We start from the raw sequence: 15,271 nt of genomic DNA on the forward strand, positions 1-15,271 counted from the left end.
GAAAGGTAGGGAGAGCCAATGGCATCATCAGACAACACTCACCAAGCTCTCCCGTGAGCTTGAGTTGTCTTAACCTCTTCTTCTCCCTGTCGCTCTCACCCACCTCCAAGCCACCCCACACTCCTACAGGCCTCAGCCCTTTGGAGTTCCTATACGGAGTGCTGCTTTTCCTCAATCACCTGGCCCAAACTCCCCTGGTACACCCCCCCCCTCTCTCTCTCTCTCTCACTCCTTTCTACATTTGTTCTATACCCCCAAGACTCGACCGCTGCCAACCCCCTCCCTCTTTCCCCAAGGAGACCAGGTACTTCCCAAACAATTATTTCCTGAGTCTTTAGAGCCATGGTGATGGACAGGACCCTACGCTGTGATTCTCACCACCCCGTCAGCTGCCACATTCCTAGGACATTAGTGTTGGTACCATCTACCCAGGCTCAAAAAGACGCCAGTCCAAGATGGATGGTCTGTCCGGCAGCTTGGACCCATCACTCTCAGATCCTGCAAGGGATCCTCAAGAACAGCTGTGTCAACCATGGCCCAGCTGGGAGAAACTGTGCCAGCTCCAACATACTGCTGACACTCCTATGGTGAGGCCCACCATGGCGTTGTGCCAAGCAGACTGACTGTCCGACTAAGGCATGCCAAGATGTTAGCTCCAGCCCAGTATCTCTCTTTAAATGCACAGAGAGATCCTTGGAATGACTAGTGGGCGGAGGGCGGGGGGCCGGGGCTGGGGGCAGTAACAGGCAAGGTCTATCATACCCATATGAACAAATAGGAATCTGGGGAATCCTACATCCAGACCCTGCCTTCTGCCCTCCAGAACCTGGCAAACCTCCCCAAGACCATACAACAGCAGGAGGAGTCACTCTAATCATACCTGGGGGGGCTCTCCTAATCTCAGGTAAAAACTAAAGAAAATAAACGGTTCTAGCTGGGCCTTATCCAGGAGGGAGCAACCCTACTTACTTAACCTCACCATGGATCACCTCCAACTTTAGCAACTGCCTTCTCTGTGCTGCTCTAGGTTGCCCCCTGGTGGGGGATGGTCTGATGTATGTTGATGCTAGTTACTGCTTGCTATCTATCTGTGTGACCCACCTTTTGCTTAATAAAAAGCCATCCCACCTGGCCAGGGAAAAGAAGATAGGTGGGCCTAGGAAAAAGAAGAATCCTGGGAAGAAAAAAAGAGAGAGTGGCACGAGGAGAAAGGAGGAGAGAGACCTGAAGTGAAGAGAGGAAGGCCGCCATGGGTTAGCTGGAAGAGAAGCACACGGCCAGCGGCTAGGATGGAGAATCCAGCCCAGATGAAGAACATGAGCAAGTATTTGGGATTATGGATGGGAGGTAACTTGATAGAAGTTATTAGAAGCAGCTGGCATGGGATTGAGACAGGGATCCCATGCCTGAGGCCCTACTATGGAAAGTAGTTTAGAGGGTTGATATCTGCCCTGCCCCGGGTTAACTAAGGCTATTTTAAAATATAACAAGTGTCAGTGTCTTGATTGATTGCTAGCCGGGCCTACTGATAATACAGATAATTTAAAAACAATAGTCCCCTTCTGATCACAGTGCTCTTGCCTAGTCTGTTCATGAGGCCAAGGACCCCCAACCAAGGACTACTACTATACAAGATGGGCTCTCTGTACACTCGATTCCTTTTCTGCTACTCTGGGCCTTACTCTCAGTGCGCTACTACTAATGCAACTCTGGTATCTGCCTGGGCACACCCAGGGGCGTTCTTTTGGTCCAATGACTCTATATCAGTGCCTCTATGTGTCCCAGAGACACTGGTACCGGACCTAACGCTTTCTGAGAAGGTTCTCCTTTCCCACTGACTCCTCCCAGCCTCAAGCTCCCTTTGCCCAGATATGCAGGGTGGTACCAACAGCAGCACTGACAGGTATCTCTGCGCTAGCCTCAACAATAGCAACCGGCTTAAGTGCAGGTGGCATGGGATACTGAGTGGTTAGGATCGAAGGGGTGTCTGAGGGCCGCCAAAGGGCCATTGATAACTCGGCGATGTCTTTGGCCTCCTTCCAGTGTCAGGTCACTTTGGTGTCCTGGTGTCCCAGGTGATCATGAAGGACTGGAGAGCATTAGACTTCCTCACAGCAGACAAGGGAGGCACCTGCGTGTTCTTGAGGGAAGAGTGCTGCTGCTCTACGAAAGAGTCTGTCCTGGAGGAAACTAAGCACTCCACAGACTGGCTGAAGAACTTCACTAATACAGCCAGGGCACATCTCTGTTCCACTCTTCCCATGGTTAACCCCATTCACAGGGCCGGTGGTAATAATCTGTCTATTTTTTCTCCTAGCCACCTCCACTTCCTACAGGAATACACCCTGGAGGTTTCCAGACTGGCCACTCACCAAATGCTCCTACACCCCTATATCTCTGTGCCCACAACCCTACCTACTCCTGACATAACAGTCCCTCCCTTCTACTCCCGATGTAGCTGGAAGCAGTCAGACTTGAGTTGAGGCCCTATTGCGATGTTAGGCTGGAGGTTTCTGGACGAAGAGATCCCTAGCCTCCACTCTGGCCAGAAGCCCACAAGCAGGACAGAGATTCCTGCCAGAAGCCAGGACTCACAAAAGCCTGTGCAAAAACACTGGACAAAGTGGACACTTAGTTCCAGATCCCAAAGTGACCAGTGGACTCAGGACACACATACTGGACTGCCAAACCCAGGCAATACCTTATCAAGCATGTCACTGCCTCCCACCCCTTTTCTACGAAAAGCCCTTAACCCAGCCCACTTGCTTAGCTTCATGGACCTCCTACCGTGAGGCCATGAACTAACGGAGCCACTAATCCCTGAATAAACCTGCCTTTTACTTTTTCTTTCTTTTTTTTCTTTTTTCTTTTTTTTAAATTTAATTAATTTATTCAGATTATATCTCAATTGTTAGCCCATCCCTTGTATCCTCCCATTCCTCCCTCCCTCCTCTTTTTACCCTATTCCCCTCCCCTAGGTCTGTGACTAAGGGGTATGATCATAGGGTATCAAGTCTCTTCTTGGTAGCCTGTTATCCTTCCTCTGAGTGCCACCGGGCCTCCCCATCAAGGGGATGTGGTCAAATATGTGGCGCCAGAGTTCGTGTGGAAGTCAGTCCCCACTCTCCACTCAACTGTGGAGAATGTCCTGTCCATTGGCTAGATCTGAGCAGGGGTTCGATGTTTACTGCACGCATTGTCCTTGGTTGCTACAGTAGTTTGAGCAGAACCCCTGGGCCCAGAGCTGCCCATCATAATGTTCTTCTTGTAGGTTTCTAGGACCCTCTGGATCCTTCTATTTCCCCATTCTCCCATACTTCTCTCACCTAGAGTCCCAATAGGATGTTGCCTTTTACTTCTTAATTTGGCTCAATTGGGTTTATTCCATTGGTGGCAAAGAAGCCATTCAGTTTCTTTTCTTCATATGTTATATTTTAAAATATCTATTATACGTTTGTAGTTGGGGAACACAGCTCAGAGCATGGCAAGGTAAGGGGCAGGACGGGTGAGGTCCTAAACTCAGTCCCCAGTACTAAAGAAACAAGATTCAATATTCAAGGATAATCAGATACTCCAGGAAAACTAACAAAGCAAGGCAGAGACACAAAGAAGCTTCTACAAGGTGGGAGCTCATGGAGAATTATGGGAAATCAAGTAATTAATAACCTCTGAAAACTCTGTATATGCAATTGTTCAAACAGCAGTCTATGTGCCTTGGTGGCCTTCCCACCCATTCTGTCTGTATAGAGTAGTCTGTCCTTGAAGTTTGTATTTTCACACAAAATGTTCAGATGGGTCGCAGTGAGTCAGAGGGTACAGCTGGCTGCCTGAAACCACCCAGCACCCGGTCTTGGGTTTACAGGAAGTCTTTCCCACGTCCTACAGAAGGGACTTCCTGTTTGTCATATTCTTTGTTGCTTCTTCTCACCTTTCAGTGCTCTGGATCTCACCAGCTGCCTCTGCCTTGACTCTGAGCTCCTTAATTACTGAGAGAGGGAAAACCGTACTTGTAAAGATACATGTGGAAAAAAACTTCTGTAATACTTAGGCCTATGTTTTCCTTGGGTTCTTGGTTTCGGAGGATGGAAAAGATTACACAGGAAATGGCTGAGCTTGCGACATGTAGCCTGAGATGTACTCTCGTCAAAGAGCTCCACACTTGCCATAGCCACTTTGAAAAGAGTAGGATGACTGGCCAGTGTGTAGAAAGGTGAGGAAGCTGGACATGGTGCCACACTCCTATAGTCTCCATGCTTAGGATGCGTAGGCAGGAGGATCTCAAGTCTGAAACCACCTCAGGCTACATGGGAAGACTCTGTCTCAATAATCAAGAAGAAAGGAAGTATATGAAAAAGAAAAGTAATTACAAACCCATGAGAAAACAAAAGTCAACAAATATAATCATAGCATATACGACATGACTCAGCTCTATATTACAGTTATATAGTGATTATCAAGTCACTGTTACATAATAAACCAGAAACTATAAAACAATTATAGTGGGAAGTGTGTGTGTGTGTGTTTATGGTACAGGGTGAAATAGAGCTAAATTATCAACTTGAATAAAACTTTTAACTGAAAAAAAAAATGCAAGTGGCATTAGAGATGGCTCAGGCTGTGAAGTACTCACAACACAAGAAAAAGAGCCAGTTTGGATCCCCAGAATCCTATGTAAGAAGCCTAGTAGAGCAGCATGCACCCATCATAACACCAGCTCTGCACCTGTAACCATAGCTCTGTGCCCATAACCCCAGCTCTGCACCTGTAACCCCAGCTCTGGGAAGGAAGAAGCAGGTAGATCTAGCTGCCCAGCCTGTCTGCCAAATCAGTGAGCTGTCCTAAAGGCCAGTCAGAGACTCTGTCTTTTAAAAAACAAAAATCAAGTGGGCAGTGACCAAAAATGATACCTGTCATCAACCTCTGTCTTCCATAGACAGGAACACCTGGTCACATTGCACCTGCAAGCACATAAATGAATGCATACATGTGCTACACCTCGCCCAAAAGGAACATAAGATTACCTAGAGGGCTGGAGTGATGGCTCAGAGGTTAAGGGCACTGACTGCCCTTCCAGAGGTCCTGAGTTCAATTCCCAGTAACTACATGGTGGCTCACAATATGTAATATGTAATGTAATGTGATATGATGCCACCTTCTGGCCTGCAGGCATACATGCAGACAGAGCAGTGTATACATAATAATAAATAAATCTTTAAAAAAAAAAAAAAAAGAATATTACCTAGAAAAGTGAGAACAGATATTATCAGAAGCAGCTGAAAGAATTATCCCAAGACCAAAAGTTTGGGAGAGAATACTGCCATTCCCATTACATGCCTTAAGATGGTTCCCCACGTCCTACAAGAAATAGCAGATAAACTAGGAATGGTGGCAGATGCCTTCAACCCCAGCACATGGAGAAAGCCAGGAAAATCAGGAGTTCAAAGCCAGTCATGGCTAAAAATTGAGTTTTGAGCCAGCATAGGATACAAGAGGCCCTGCTTCAAAACAGAGAGGCAGGGAGGAGGAGGAAGAGGAGGAAGGCAGGGGAGGAGAGAGGTGGGGATGGTCAAGCATGGTGGTTCACACCTATAGTCCCAGCACCAGAAGGCTGAGCAGGAGGGTCACAGAGTGAGACTCAAACAACAACAAAAGTAACAACAATAAAACACAGATCCCCCGCTTCCTCCTACCACCTCCCCTCAAGGTGCTTAGAGTTTGGTGTGGTCTGGATCCCAGCTCTGTGTTTTCTGCCGGCTAATTCTCAAAACAATAACTACGTAAAGTACACAAAACAAAAAGGCTTTGACACGTGGCTCAGTTCCTATTTGAATCCTTCATTAGCACACAGATAAAAGTCCTAGGAAAAGTCCTGGGTATGGTTGCACCCCCAGATTAAAAAAAAAAAAAAAAAAAAAAAAAAAAAAAAAAAAAGACCTGGGGGTGGGGCTGCAGCAGGAAGCTGTGGGGTTTTCCGGTGGCTGCTTCTGCTTCCTGCTGCGGAAGTCAGACCTGAGTCGGAAACCGCTGGTGCTGGGAATCAGCTGGAGGGTTGTGGTTTCTCCGGTCTAGGGGCCTGTTTAACAGCACAGACATGGAGAAATAAATACAAGACAAAGAACTTGTGCAACCATTTGGTGCCTCAGGACCATCTGGCTGATGTGGCATCTCTTACGTGGAAGGTAGCTCATGAATCAGAGCCTTTGTACTTGCTCCTCTCCTGTCCTCCCCTACACTTCCTCCCCTCCCCTCCTCTTCCCTCCCCTCCTCTCCCCTCTCCTCCCCTCAACACAAACCTGGACCTTTCAGGTGTTAGGAACAACCAAAAGAAACTTACTCTAAGTGCTACCATTTCGTTTTCAGACTCCATTTAATCATAGGAAGAAACTAAATTCAAGGTCCCAAGCCCTAGAGGAGCTGGGCACTTCCCAATAGCTGAATGGCTTCTGTTGTAAGGAGACAGTTGTCTGAGTCCAGCCATCACAGGGACAACTTCTCCATCTTGCTGGCAGGGCCAAACTAAGTTCATGTTCCCAGGCCCAGGAACCTACCCCTCTCCTGACTGATGGAAACTCCCTTGCTCAACACCTTAGGTCAAAATATGATTTGACAATGCTACAGCCTGCCCCGCTCCCCTTCGCTTTATAGTTTCATCCTTTAAATGTGCTGTACAACATCCCTTCCGGGTCGCAGTTCAGCTCCTGAGTCTGTTCTGTGGCCCTGACTGATCAGTAGAGGCTTGACTACACTACATTTTTGTCATCTGCATTGACCTGGTGTTTGAGTTGTATTGAATTTAAGCCGGCCCCACAACACTGGAGAGGGGGAATCTTAACTGGGAAAATGCCTCCATCAGATTGGCTTATAGGCAAAGTCTGTAGAGTGTTTTCTTGATTAATGATAGATGTGGAAGGTCTCCATCCATCCCTGGCAGGTAGTCCTGGGGTATATGAGAAAGCAAGTTGAGCTAGACCCAGAGAGCAAGCTAAGTAAGCTGCATCCATCCATGCCTTCTGCCTCAGTTACTGCCCTGGCTTCCATTACTGACCGGGTATGACCTGAGAGGTGTAAGCTGAAGTAAACACTTTCCTTTCTAAGTTGCTTTTGGGCATGGTGTTTTATCACAAAACTAGAACTCCTAACTAAGATAGCCTTGGTTCGTGTGTTTAAAAATGCTAAGTTCCATGGATATGACATGATAATTCGCTTCATATGCTGAGTGTAAAACAATACAGTTTAAGGGTTTTCAAAGACTTTACATCTAACCATAGGTTATTTTTTAATTTTATTTTTCTCTGTTGCCTGACCCTCACCCAAATTCAATAGCAGCTTTAGAGATTAGGATCATACCCAGTCTTAAACATTTAACTGGGTGGCTGTCCTGTGGCAGAAGCCTCTGTACTTTTGAGAAACCGAACAAGACTGTTTATACTGTTGACAGGAGAAGAGAGAACTAAGCCATCTGAGTTGTTTCCTCAGCATTTAATATGTGTTAATATCAAGCTACTTTATATTGTGTGAAACAGTGGCTTTCCAGTCTGTGTTCTGCCCGAAGAGGAGTAAGCGATGACTGCATCACCACAGGTAGATCCACACCATCACCATTTGTTTAGTCCCATCCTTGAGGCACAGACTAATAAATTACTCACTGCTGGCTTAGAAAGGGTGAATTGAGTCTATAGGGGCACATGGGCAGAGTAAACCATGAATTTATCAGACATACCAAACTGGGGGGGGGAAAGGTGTAATTCCTTCATCTGTACCCCATGATATGATGGACACCTGGCACTGTCATGACAGCACCCTACACCAACCTGCTATCTTTTTTTTTTTCTAACCTACCTGCTATCTTACACCTGGTGTATACATCAAAGATCTATAGGCAGAAAAGTTCTGACTGTCACTGGAGCTCACCACAGTCACCTCAGTGGTGACATGGCCTACTCAGTTGACAGCTACCTGTCCTCTTACACATCATCTGGACTTGAGTCTGCTGTTCCTGCTCCAACCCAGTTCTGTAATTTGCCTCAAGCTGGACTCTACCTCTATACTCTCAACAAGGACTCCAGTGGGCTTATCTGAAAAATCACTGCCCTTGAGTCTGCTGAACCTTCTGAACTTACTGTTGCTCAGTAAGTCCTGACATTGAGGAAAGATACAGGCAGCACTGAAATCCCTGAATAAGCACTGGGAACCAACCTTGCCTCCTCTTTAAGAGCAGCTTATATTTTTAACCACGGAGGCACCTCTCAACCCTTTAGCCTGATTTCTTACACAAGCCTACCCAAGGCTCGCACCACCCACAGTGGTCTACACCCTCCTCCGTCAACCATTAATCAAGAAAATGCCCCACAGAGTTGCCTACAGGCCAATCTGGTAGAGGCATTTTTCTCAATTGTAGTTCCCTCTTCCCAGATGACTCTGATTTGTGACAAGTTGACCAAACAAAACAACAAAACAAAACAAAAACCGACCAACCAGTACACTTAGTTTCCTTTCTGTTGGTGTGATGACAAAAACCAACTTAGGGCCTTGTTTCAATTCGTTGTTCTGGGTTACAGTCTACCACTTTCTGGAAGTCAAAGCAGGAGCTTCAAATCGCCACAGACATCCACACTCAAGAAAAGAAAGAATGAATAAACACATGTGTCAAGAGCCAACCTATTAAAGGAACTCACTAGGCATGTGGGCTTTCTAGAAGGTGATTCAGTATTTTGCAAGGTCTGTACTGTGATGCAACCCCAGAACTGCTTCCAGTTTCTGACACGCTGTCAAGAGCCATGGATTTGAGGATGTTCAGTAGTCATGAGAGATCTCTAGAAGGGATCCGGTATTTTACAAGGTCTGTACTGGGATGCACCCCAGAATTGCTTCCAACCTCTGACTACCCTGTCAGTTGTGCACTGCTGCATCGCTCTAATATCTGGCATTAGAGCCAGGCATGGTGGTGCACGCCTTTAATCCCAGCACCCAGGGAGGCAGAGGCAGGTGGATCACTGTGAGTCTAAGGCCAGCCTGGTCTACAAAACAAGTCCAGGATATTCTTGTAGGCCTTGTCAACCTATGTCACTCTGAACTCACTGTGAATTTACGTAATGGATACATAGATAACAAATGTTTAGCTTTAAAACATATAGCCTGGGGCTGGAGAGATGGCTCAATGATTAAGAGCACTGCCTGTTCTTCCAAAGGTCCTGAGTTCAATTCCCAGCAACCACATGGTGGCTCACAACCATCTATAATGAGATCTGATGCCCTCTTCTGGCCTGCAGGTGTACGTGCAGATAGAACACTGTATACATAATAATAAATAAATCTTTTTTAAAAAAAACAAACGTATAGCCTGTTGTATTTTAGAATCCGTCTATTTTCATGATTAATTGCCCTTTTTTTGACTATGAGGTAATTCTCCTTTCCTTTCTCAGAAGTATTAGTACGGTGACCAACAATAAACGGCGTTGAAATTGGGAAGCTTAGCTTCAGTTGATGCCTAACTTCATCCACCTTTTCTCTTGAATGTATGTGTGTGTGTGTGTGTGTGTGTGGTTTATTTTCTATCTCTCTCTCTTATTTCCATGTAAATTTGCAAATAAGTTAGCAGACTCAGGGCTTTACCATCAGCCTTCTAAGTTTACATTAGCTTACTACAGATCAAAGGGCCTCCTTTTACAAACCCCCTGCAGTCTCCAGCCAGAAGCCACTTTTACAGCCTCAGCTATAGGAAAATTGTGGTCAGTTTAAGACTTCCTCCTCTGCCACAATACAGCTAGTTCCTAGAAAAGAAACCTTGGGCTCCCTTTCCTCTTTCTTCTTTCAATCTTGATCAGTTGCCTGAGCCATCAGCTATGGCGACCCAAGAGATGAAACGAACTGGAAGGGCATCTCATCCAGCCCCAGAGACCCCACCCACTCTGCACCTGCTCAGAGAAGCAGCCGGGCATTAACAGACATGCTTGCTTTCTTTCTTGCTTGCTTGCTGCAATTCCACTTGGTTTCTCCACCCTTGTACAGTTCAAGACTACCTGCCTAGGGAATATCACCACCACAATGGTCTGTGTGTTTCTGTATCAATAAACTTAATTGAAACATTATCTCCCACAGAGCAGCCCAATATAGACAGTAGCTCATTGAGACATTCTTCTTAGGTAATTCAGGGTTATGCCAAGTTGACCATTAAAGCTAACAATCAGAGAGACTAACAGGAGACCACGGAAGTTGAAATAATGTCACAGTAATCTGAACCTCTTCCCTCCCAGATGTGGGTTTGACCATCCAGAAAGCACAGCAGGTTCCAGCAGGCTGGTACATAGTCTTAGCTCTTCCTAATGTGCTGGGGAATGGTCTGATATATTTTGGTGCTAGTTACTGCTTGTTATCTCTGACCCAACCTTTTGCTTAATAAAAAGCCATCCCACCTGGCCAGGGAAAAGGAGATAGGTGGGGCTAGGAGAGAGAGGATTCTGGGAAGAAGAAAGACCACCACAAGAGAAGGAGAGAGACCTGAAGTGAAGAGAGGAAGGCTACCAAAGGTTTAGATGGAAGAGAAGCACATGGCCGGCGGCGTGGATGGAGAATCCAGCCCAGATGAAGAACATGAGCAAGTATTTGGGATTATAGATGGGAGGTAGCTTGATAGAAGTTATTAGAAGCAGCTGGCATGGGATTGAGACAGGGATCCCATGCCTGAGGCCCTACTATGGAAAGTAGTTTAGAGGGTTGATATCTGCCCTGCCCCAGGTTAACTAAGGCTATTTTAAAATATAACAAGTGTCAGTGTCTTGATTGATTGCTCCCGAGGCCTACTGGTAAAACAGATAATTTTAAAAACAATACTAATGGTTCCTTCTCTTTGTTACTCTTGGCATAGAGCCAGCTGTAGTTTCCTTAGATATGGAAAAAATCCAAATTCATGCTTACCTTGTGGCTACAGGGTGATCTGAATTCACCCAATGACTGTTACAATTTAATCAGCAGGAACTTTGTACTTGCATCGCACTGCTGACATTATATAAGAAAGCAAAGTAAAGAACAAGCTAAGACAGTGGGGACCCAGGTGACTAAGTGAAGGCAGGTGACACATTCAGCAAGGGCACAAAGGCTTGTCCCAATAGGGAAATTCTAAAGAAATAATGTAGGCAGGCGCCATGATGGATTTTCCTCAGGGTGCTGAATATAAGCTACTATTGCTACCCATCTCTCAGACCAAAGAAAAAGCTAAATTTGTTGGTACGTTGAATTTTTGAAATTTTATATTTCATATCTGGATATAGTGCCCACTCCTAGGTGAGACCGTGCAAAAGGATGCCATCTTGTAGTGGACACCAAGTCAAGCCTGAATCGCTGCAAGTGGCATCCTCCTTGGTGCCTTTGTGTCTATGAACCCCACTCACCTGATCTGTAACTTGCAATAGTGCAGACTGCACATTATGACAAAAGACTGTGAGTACCTTTCAGTGGGGACCACTGGCATGGGAGGCCGAGAGACTCTCAAATGCTCTCACGTAGAACAGGCCATGAGAGATGATGATTCATATGTTTCTTCCAGGCACTGGTTTAGACAGCCTCAATGGCTGAAGGGCATGAAATATCTCAAATAGTCATGTCTTGGATCGTAACATAGGAACATCCTGACAAGGAAGGTGCCAGTGGCCATGGAGCAATGCAGGGAATGGCATATGAGTGCTTTACTGGTGGGACTTTACTACAGCAAAGCCCATGGAAACCCCTTCCCACTTCACAAGGACCTGTGGTCGATTTTGGGGGCCTCTGTGCTTGTTGCCTAGATCAGTGTCTACAAGCCCCCTTGCTTTCGCTAGGATGTTTATACTCACAGCAATATTTAATTTCACTTTGCTGGGCACAGGCGGGGCTGAGACCACTCTGGCTGAAAGCCCCGGAGATGATCCTATGTTTTTCCCAATACTCTTTCGAGGGGGTAAAACCCTCCTTTCCTCTCTCTGTTTCTACCGATCCTCCAGATGTGACCATTAATCCTGGGCATTTGGGGACACGCAATCACGTCCCTAGAGAAACAGCTACAGTCACTGAGTAAGCCTGTGGCATTTGTAGAGAGTGATGGCTCCTGCTTGCGTAACTGTTACGAGGGAGCTATGTCTGATCAAGAGACTTGAAAAATGGGGGAAGTTGCGTCTGGTCAATTGACTTAAAAAATGGTTCTTGGACAGATGGTATCAGGAAACGATAGGTGCATATCAGGGTAGGTTGCTCGGTACAGTGAGCGCATCCCTGTTTGCAGTATTACAAAGTACTGCGACAGAGGGGCGCTCTTTGATGAAATAGTTAACCTGTCTCTCACCTTGCATAACTATGTAACCCCATTTGCTACCAGCTGGGTATGTGCTCATGTCCACCTGAGTTGCCTAGCTAGACATTTGTTTTTGGCTTGCTGATTGTACCTGTAGTGCAAAATAAGGTTGGAGGGTGGGGGTGATTGACCCAAAGAAAGGGAGCAAGGAGGAAGGGAAACTATTGGGGGGCTTTTTGTAATGAGGGGGCTTGTGAGGTGCTGATGCTATGGTTTCTTTAAATAAAATAACCAATGATATCATTGCTCAGGAGAGCAGAATTGTGATTGTGTAAAAAAAAAAAAAAAAAAAAAAAAGATTCCTCAAGCTTCAGAATTCGGCCAGCACTGGTCAACGGCAGGAGGCAGTGTTTAGAGGGTTTCTTTTTTAGAGGGAAAAGGGGTTCGGGGAGGTTCAAAACAGGGTTGCTCTGTGTAGTCCTGACTATCCTGGACTCACTTTGTAGACAGGCTGGTCTTGAACTCACAGAGATCTGCCTGCCTCTGCCTTTGCCTCCCAAGTGCTGAAATTACAGGTGAGTGGCACTATGCCTAGCTCTGAAGAGTTTCCTAATCAAACAGAACTTTTATGGGAATAAGCTGCCAAGGGAATGCAAGGAGGAACCTGCCACAAGCACAAACAAGGAGCCCCTCCTCTCTACAGCTGACTTTGGATCTACCCTGGAACTCCTAGAATGGTAACAAAGCCCTAGACATGGCTCCCAATAGGCAGATAAGAGGCTTCTTGGTTTACGTTTGGCCATTCTGGGTGAATGCTGTGTCCTGTGGACTGCCACTGCATCAACACCAGTGGATAAAAGACTCTAATTGAGTTTGCAAGAACAGGTGGACTCACAGAGCTGAACTGGCTGTTGCTTTACTGGCAATGGTGGGAGAATCACCCAGTGACAAAGGCTTTTATGGTTGGTTTTCCCTAACCCATGATCAGCACCCAATGGCACAGTCATGTGGCCTGGCAGAAAGTCACTAGAAAGCTCAACTATTTTATTTTTTTATTATTTTTTTTTTCAAGACAGGGTCTCTCTCTGTAACAGTCCTGGCTGTCCTAGAAATTGCTTTGTAGACCAGGCTGGCCTCGAACTCACAGACAATCTCCCTGCCTCGCCTCTGCCTCTGCCTCCCTAGTGCTGGGATCAAAGGTGTCAGCCCCAACGCCTGGCTGAAGCTAAACTATTAAAAGGCTGCTGTATGAAGCTTGTGCATAAGAACACTGCTTAGAAAACGAAAGTTGTTCATCACAGTAGAGCTGTGTGGGTTTTCAGAAGAGTTCCTGTCTGGGTTTGGGGAGGTGTCTTATGTTAGGGTTTCTACTGCTATGAAGAGACGTCATGACCAAGGCAACTCTTATAAAGGCTGGTTTACAGCTTCAGAGACTTAGTCCATTATCATCCTGGTGGGAAGCATGGCAGCTTGCAGGCAGACATGATGCTGAAGGAACCCAGAGTTCTACATCTTGATCCACAGGCAGCCAGGAGGAAGCTAGATTCCACACTGGGCAGAGACTGAGCATAGGAGATCTCAAAGCCCACCTCCATGGTATAACACTTCCTCCAACAAGGCCACACCTTGTAGCAGTGCCACTCCCTGTGGTTGACATTTGAAAACATAGGTCTATGGGGGCCATACCCATTCAAGCCACCGCAGAAGGGTTAGGCAGAACGGAAGAACGCAGCATGTCCCTGGTGGAATTGGAGCAGTAGGCTTCCACTAAAGATCTGCATTTACCCAATAAGCCCTGCCCTTCACCTCACAGCAAGCAAGTTTGTAGCAACGCCTATGGCAAACTCAAACTGAGATGTGAACCCTATTCATCTGGCCTTGGTATAGGAGCCCCAACACTTTTGGATCTAAAATATGTCCTTACCCCGGGAAAGAAATGGATCCCAGAACACACTGGAAATCAGGCCCAGTACGAGCCTGTGAGATGAGATGGAAGCTAGAAATGACAGTACAGCAATGCTCCTGTCCTAAATAATACCTGCATATGGGCAAGGATAGATTCTGCTGGGAGAGCAGCCAAATGTTTCTGGAATTCTTGCTGATTTGCTCTGTGTTGAAACTGACCCACACTATGACTATGGCACACTGTGAATACTGACGTTGCTTGTGAGATCGAACTACGGCATCTAAATGAGATAATGCCGGTATTCATGACCAAAGACACGGGAAGAAAGAGACAAAATCATATCAGGATGCAATAGTGAAAAAAAGGAAAGAAAATGTAGATATGCTGGTTTGAATGAGAATGCAGGGGTGGGGGAGAGGGGGCGGGCTGTGCTTTGAGATTTTCAAATGCTCAAGCCAGGCCCAGTGTTGTGGGTTAGTGGACCGTACTTCCGGGGAGCTGGCATGAAACTGCTGAGATGAAACATGTTCAAACCCTGGAAATCTCACATTTGAGACTTAAAATCGCAACCTGGGAATGGAAGATGTGGAACAAAGCTCTCTCTCTCTCTCTGTTTTCTCTGCCAGCCCCAGGGTTACACGTGGTCACTCATGTGAGCTTGTCTGTTATCCTGCCCCACGCAAATACAGCATCCTAGTCAGCATCCTAGTCCCAGCCAATGACACGCATTCACCCTCGAACCCCTTCTCGCTGTCGAAAGTATATAAATCCCTGTTTCGCATGAAATTAAGCAGAAAACACAATCTATTTCATCAACTATTGTCTGAACCTCCTTGTTTATTCTGAGAAAAGACGCTCCCCTATTCCCTGAAGGATTTACCCCATACCCCGCCGCCCCCCCCCCCCCCGGAGGATTTGGAACTCCGGCAGTCTCCTTAAAAAGAGCTAACTGTGCCGGCATGGTGGCGCACGCCTTTAATCCCAGCACTCCGGAGGAAGAGGCAGGTGGATCTCTGTGAGTTTGAGGCCATCCTGGTCTACAAAGCAAGTCCAGGACAGCCAAGACTAAAAAAAAAAAAAAAAAAAAAAAAAGCTAACTGTAA

Source organism: Acomys russatus, chromosome 3, assembly GCF_903995435.1.
Source record: "Acomys russatus chromosome 3, mAcoRus1.1, whole genome shotgun sequence".
Taxonomy (NCBI): Eukaryota; Metazoa; Chordata; class Mammalia; order Rodentia; family Muridae; genus Acomys; species Acomys russatus.